A 7483-nucleotide genomic window follows, 5' to 3' on the forward strand; every position below is an offset into this window, starting at 1 on the left:
TGGCTTCATAAAAGGAGGTTGGAAGTCTTCCTTCTTCTTGAATTTTTTGAAATAGTTTGAGGAGAATGGGTATTAGTTTTTTGAATGCTCGGTAAAACTCCTCGGTGAAGCCATCCGGGTCTGGGCTTTTTTTTGCTGGGAGAGTCTTGATTACATCTTCAATTTCTTCGGTTATTATTCATCTGTTCAAGTTTTCTATCTCTTCCTGGTCCAGTTTTGGGAGACTATGTGTTTCTAGAAATTTGTCCATTTCGCTTAGATTGTCAAATTTGTTGCCATATAATTATTCATAGTAGTTGTTAACGATCTTTTGTTAACAACATATAGATGAGTCATGCTTTCTTATCCAATCAGCTACTTCTGTGTCAGTTGTTATCTCTCCTCTTTCATTTCTGATTTTGTGCATTTGGGTTCTCTCTCTTTGTTTCTAGGTGAGTCTAGCTAAGGGTCCATCAATCTTGTTTATCTTTTTGAAAAACCAGCTCTTTGTTTCATTGATCCTTTGAATTGTTGTGTTTTTTTTTTTTTTTTTGGCCTCTATGTTATTAATTTCTGCTCTGATCTTTACTATTTACTTCCTTCTACTTGCTCTGGGGTTTTCTTTTTGTTTGCTCTCTAGTTCTTTAAGTTGTGAGATTAGATAGTCTATTAGAGATTTTTCTTGTTTTTTTTTTTGAGGTAGGCCTGTAGTGCTATAAACTTCCCTCTCAGAACTGCTTTCGCTGCATCCCATAGATTTTGTGTTGTTGTGTTTTCATTTTCATTGGTTTCCAGGAAGGTTTTGATTTCTTCCTTGATCTCTTCAGTGACCCATTTATTGTTTAATAACATGCTATTTAGCTCCCATGTGTTCAAATGTCTTTGTAGGTTCTTCTTGCAATTGATTTCTAGTTTCATGCCATTGTGATCTGAGAAGATGCATGATATGATTTCAGTCTTCTTGAACTTGTATAGACTTAGTTTGTTCCCTAACATGTGGTCTATCTTTGAGAATGTCCCATGTGCACTTGAGAAGAATGTGAATTCTGTAGTTTTGGGTTGTAATTCTTTGAATATATGTATTAAATCTATTTGGTCTAGTGCTTCCTTTAGAGTCTCTGTTTCTTTGCTAATTTTTTATCTAGAGGATCTATCCAGTGATGTCAGTTGGGTGTTGAAGTCCCCTGCTATGATTGTATTGCTATCGATTTCTCCTTTGAAGTCCTCCAGAAGATTTTTAATATATTTTGGTGCTCCTATATTGGGTGCATATATTATTTATCAAGGTTATAACTTCCTGTTGGATAGATCCTTTCAATATTATGTAGTGGCCTTCTTTGTCTCCAGTTATGGCCTTGATTTTGAAATCTGTTTTATCAGATATGAGTATTGCTACCCCAGTTTTTTTGTTTTGTTTTGTTTTTTTTCTTTTTGTTTGCTTGGAAGATTTTTTTTCATCCCTTCACTTTCAATCTATGTGAGTCTTTTTTGTGAGGTGGGTGTCTTGTAAACAACATGTAGATGAGTCATGCTTTCTTATCCAATCAGCTGCTCTGTGTCTTTTTATGGGAGCATTCAATTCATTTACATATAAGGTGATTATTGATATGTACTTATTTATTGCCATTTTTTTTAGTGCGGGTCTATTTTTCTTCTTATTTCTCCTGCTAATTACAGCAGTCCTTTTAACATTTCTTGCAGTGCTGGTTTGGTGCTAATGTATTCCCTTAGCCTTTTTTTGTCTGGGAACTCTCTATTTGACTTTCTATTTTGAATGATAGCCTTGCTGGTTAGAGTAGTCTTGGATTCAGATCCTTGTTTTTTATGACCTTGATTACTTCATGCCACTCCCTTCTGGCCTGTAGTGTTTTTTGTGAGAAGTCAGCTGAAAACCTTATGGGGTTTCCTGTTGCTTATCTCTTGCTGCCTTTAGGATTCTCTCTTTGTCTTTAATTTTTGGCATTTTGATTACTATGTGTCTTGGTGTGGGCCTGTTTGGGTTCTTCTTACTTGGGGCTCTCTGTGCTTCTTGAACTAGGTGAATGTCTTCTTCTTTCACCAAATTAGGGAAGTTTTCTGTCACTATTTCTTTGAATATATTCCCTATTCCTTGCTCATTTTCTTCATCTTCAGGGACTCCTATGATGCGAATATTATTCCACTTCCAGTTCTCCCACAGTTCTCTTGTCTTCCTGTTTTTTAATCGTTTTTTCCTTTTGTTTTTTTCTGATTGGTTAATTTTTTCTACCCTGTCTTCTAATCCAGTGATCCGGTCCTCAGCTTCCCCTACTCTGCTTTTTAGACATTCCAATGTGTTTTTTATTTCTTATATGTCATTCTTCATTGCTTCTTGGTGGTATTTAATTTCCAACTGGTTGATTTTCAACATTTCTATATCTTTACTCATCGTGCTCATGTCCTTACACATCCTGCTGAGCTTCCTCAACATCATGGCTCTAAATTCTAGTTCTGTTAACTCTCTTAACTACACCTCATTTATCTTATCTTCAGTAGAAGTCTCTTGTTCTTTCATTTGGCTTTTATTTCTGTTTTTCACCATTTTGGTTATCACAGTGGGCTTTGGAGTTTGCCAAATTTTTCCTGTGGGTGTTGGTGTTCTGCTGTTTGTGGCTCCCTCTTCTGGGTTTGGATGAGCCAGGGAGGACGCACTTTAAACACCACCATGAAGTCTTAGCTTTTCTGGTTAGTGTTGCTAGCCCAGGCAATGGTAGTTATCCTCTAGGTTTTTTTTTCCTGGAGGCTATTAGTAGAGGTCACCTGAAGAACCTTGGATTCTGAGTTGCCCAAAAAACTCCCTCAGGTGCTCAGTGTAAAAGGATTTCCTGAGGGTGGGGCAGCTGCTGGTTGTTAATGGGCCTCAATTAGCATTTCAATGGCCACCAGGTGTGGTTGAATCTCTGAGGGAGGGGCTGCTACCTCTCCCCAGGGCCCTGGGAAGGAGTAAAATGACCACAGTTCTGTGTGGCTGCACTCAGCAAAAGCTCTGAGCACTCTCCAAAACCCAAGTGTCTACACACAGTTTCAGTCCAGTCTGCCTTCTGTCTGCTGGAACCCAAGTTGAGTGGCTGCTTCCAATTTAGCCTCTGTGTCATGGAGCCGCCTGAGACTATCCCAAGGGCGCTGCTTCCAGCCAAGGGTGGCCATGGCTGTGGCACCAGCTGAGGGTGTCACACTCAGCAGAAGCCACAGGACTAAGTTGCAGTAGTGGGACACTGCCAAGGTGGCAGCAGCTTCTAGCAGAGTCCCCTGGTCCCAGCGAGTTTGTGTGGCACCAGCCAAGGGCTTAGCACGCAGCAGAGTTCGCAGGACTCAACCGGGGTCGCAGCCGATGCTGCAGCAGTTTCCCGCCGAGTCCCCTGGTCTCAGCTAGTTCGGGCGGCACCAGCCGAGGGCTTAGCATGCAGCAGAGTTCACAGGACTCAGGCGGGGTTGCAGTCAAGGCGGCAGCAGCACCTTCCCGCTGAGTCCCCTGGTCCCAGCCAAGTCTGCTGGTTCCAGCCCTGGCCGCTGCGGACCGTTGGCTCCCGGCCCCCTCTCGCGTCCTCGCAAGCCTACCAGGATTGAGATCAGTGTCCCTGGTTATGTGTTCCTCTAAGGTGTCTTTTGGTTGCCTCTTCCTGATGATTTATCTTTATTTTTGTTGTAAATCCAGTTTGGTCCTGGGAGATGGTCTGCGTAGCTCCATTCACTTCGCCGCCATTTTTTTTTTCTTCCTTAGCCTTCTTATTATTGCTTTTCAGACTCTGCCTCTTGCACCTGATTACTAGGTTTGTACAAAATCGACTGCAAATTCTCGTCAACCAGACAGTTGGACAATTTGTTCTAGCACAGATAAAAAGACCCTATCACCCTATTCCCCAAGTGGTTATCTAACAAATTCTTTCTAGGAGTCCATGACGACCCCACACCTGCAGGAAGCAGACAAAGAGAAATTTTGCCCCTTTTCATTTTTTATCATCATTATAAGGTGGGAATAAAAGAGTAATATTTTAAAGGGTAAAGGTAAAAGTTTGCAAAAGGCAGAAATTGGGAATTTTGTCGCTTGCATGACATTGGCTCAGCCTTTTGTTGAGTACAGATAAGGTTTATCTGGATTGTCCATGAGACAATGGATAACCCAGCAGATGCCTGATGAGATACCAGACCAGCCCTACTTTAAGGTGGACAATGGGCCAGATAAAGTACATCAGCAGGAACTGCCAGAAGCTAAAAGTAGGATATATAATTGACACCCCAACCCTAATTCGGGCTGAACTCTTCTCAGCTCAGACCGCCTGCACCAGGTGTATGCAATAAAGCCATTTTCCTCTACATTGGCCTTGCATTGTGGATGTGATCTCATGCTGGCTCAGACCTTTTACTTTTCTTCTAGATTTTCTGTGTGAAGGTTCCCATTGTAGCTGCCTGGAAGCCTTGCTCCCACCATTCAGTTGCACACTAAAACTAAGGGCTCCATTCACTACCATACTCCCACTAATGCCACTGGGATGACCACCACCAGCCCTCCAACTCCACTGATGGAACCAATGCCTTCCCTGAAAATCTCCAGGGGAAAGGTGAGAAAAGTTAATTTAATCCATGCCCACTCTACCTCCAGGCAAATCCACCCCCCACTAGGGGGTTGCAAAACTAACAGGAACTGGGGGAAGGGTGAGAAATAGAGACTAGCAATAGTGGAGTGACCCAGGTACCACCATATGAACAGGTGTCAAGTTTAGCAAACTAAATTACAGAAGGTCCAATGAAATTTAAATTTCAAATAATAAATAGATTTTTATTTACTTATTTATTTATTTTTCTTTATTGATTTTAGAGAGAAAGGGAGAGGAAAAGAGATATAAACATTGATTGACCCACAACCTGGGCATGCGCCCTGAATGAGAATCAAACCAGCAACCTCTTGGTGCATGGGTCGATGCTCAACCACTGAGCCACACTGGATAGGGCTCAAATATGAGTATGTGGCAGTATTTTATCTTGCAACTCTAAATGAAGGTAGTGGGTGTTAACTTTAACTTCCATATTACTACCCCCAGCCTTTTATTGTTTAACCTCGCCCCAAGCCCCTTATTCCAGGAAACCAAAGCTTATTGCTCCGGCCAGGCAGAGTAGTATCCTAAAACCCCCACCCAAACCTAAATAGCGGCTGGACAAGAAGAACAACTCTCGAAAAGACCCCAACCCTGACCAATCAAGGACAACTATGACTCCTTGGAGGGGCAACCCCCCACCCACCCCAGCCCTAAGTTTAAAAACCCTTAGTCTGTACAAACCAATTGCTGTGCTCTACTCTGAGGCAGCGCGGCAGGCCTTTTCCTCAATAAACCTGCACTTTCTGGTTGCTCGGCTCCATCCATTCTTATATAATAGTGCCAGGACGGGAGCTTGGTAGCTTGGACAATCCCTGGCACAGATCATCCTTACTACCTAGAAAGCAATGGGCTGTGGAAGTTCACCCAGGCTAACTTCCAGATTCTGGGTGGACTGTGGTTTGGGTTGATTGGCTGGCTCCAACCCGTCCTGAACTCCCTCCTACCTGCCAAACCAGGAGGTAAGGAATTTCTCCCTCCCCTCTCCAGTTGGCCTTCCAAATTTTAGGCACCTTCACTCTCCCTTTCTCACACTCTTTCTCTCCTTCCCTATTCTCCCTTATTCTTCCACCTACATTTGCTACCGGGTGGCCTGCCCATCTTGTTCTTGTCTCAGAATTCACTGAGTGGCCTGCCCGTCTTGCTCTCATCTCAAAATTCTCTCTTATTTTTTCACCTATGCACGGTTTCAATTTTGACTCATCTCTATCTACCGAGTGGCCCATTCATCTTGCTCTTGCCTCGAAATCTGGGTACCCAGTTGGGCTTCTCACTACTTAGACATTCAAGTCGAGGTGATGACTCCTTCTTGATCTGTCCTTCCTATAGGCTTGCCCTCCTGAGGCCTTGACTGGAGATGGGGACACCCTCTCCTGTCATTGCCTCTCTCTATGAAATGGGGTCATCTCAATCAAAACTGCCTCACTCAAGCCCCCTTGGCTGTCTACTGGGAAAAAAAAGAGAGAATCTTTTTACTTTCACTTGGACCGACCCAGACACCCTGCGCTCCCAGCAACTAACATGGACAGTCTTACCTCAGGGATTCTGGGACAGCCCCCACTTTTTTGGTGAGGCTGTAGCAGCATATCTTAACAAGCTCAACCTCCTCCACAGCACCATCATTCAATATGTTGATGATCTCCTTTGCAGCCCGTCTTTGGAAGCCTCTCAATCAGATACCACCTAGTTTCTCAACTTCCTTGGCCGATTAGGCTATAGGGTATCTCCTTCCAAAGTACAGCTCTCTCTACCCCAAGTCACATACCTAGGAGTACAACTGACCCCAGGGAGAAAGGCTATTGCCACTGATAGAAAACATGTCATTGCACTATACCAACTCCCTTAACCAAAGAGAAGCTTCTTTCTTTTCTGGGAATTGCGGGCTTCATCCGGTCATGGATTCCTAATTATAGCCTCCTAGCAAAGCCCCTATATGAAGCAACCAGAGGAGAGCTCCCAGAACCACTAGACCCCAGACTCCCTATACAAATACATTTTACTAAACTTAAACAGGTCCCCCTTTGGGCACCAGCTTACATCTCCCAGACTTAAACCCAGATTTTATACTTTATGTTACTGAAAAGCAAGGACTCACCCTCGGGGTCCTTGGGCAACAAAAGGGACCACCCTTTGTGCCAGTAGCCTACCTCTCAAAACACCTGGATCCAACATACAAGGAGTGGGCACCCTGCCTCAGGGCCTTAGCAGCCATGACCCACCTGGCCCTTGAGAGTAAAAAACTTACCTTTGGTTAGAGGGTACTTATTAGAGCCCTACACAACCTTCAAGACCTACTGTCTCACAAAGCCCTAACCCACTTATCACCCTCCCATTTACAACAAATCCACATCATTTTCATTGAAAACCCTGAATTTACTTTTCAGCCATGCTCCAGCCTAAACGCTGCCATACTCCTACCAACTTCCTCCTCACTCCCCACTCATTGCTACATCAAAACGCTCTTCCTTTTTTTTCAATCCCTTTCCCCACCTCACCTCTACCCCCCTCCCTGTTCCCAACCTCACCCTATTTATAGATGTAATTCCCTTAAAACGTCACAAGGATCTACCCAGGCAGGTTATGCCATCATCACTGGGCAATACTCTATTCTTGAGGCTCAATCATTACCACCCAGGACAATCTCCCAGCAGGCTGAGTTAATTGTCCTCACAAGAGCTCTAACTCTGTCTTTGGGCAAAACAGCCAAAATATACACTGACTCAAAATATTGCTACCACATCCTACATTTGGCTGTGGCTATTTGGCAGGATCTGGGCTTTCTCACAACTAAAGGAGACCCCCTCCAAAACCATTTTTACATACAAAAGCTACTTCAGGCAGCTCTATTGCTGAACCAAATAGCCATCATCCATTGTCAAGAACACCAGAAAAAC

The sequence above is a fragment of the Molossus molossus genome, unplaced genomic scaffold, assembly GCF_014108415.1.
Source record: "Molossus molossus isolate mMolMol1 unplaced genomic scaffold, mMolMol1.p scaffold_m16_p_6, whole genome shotgun sequence".
NCBI lineage: Eukaryota > Metazoa > Chordata > Mammalia > Chiroptera > Molossidae > Molossus > Molossus molossus.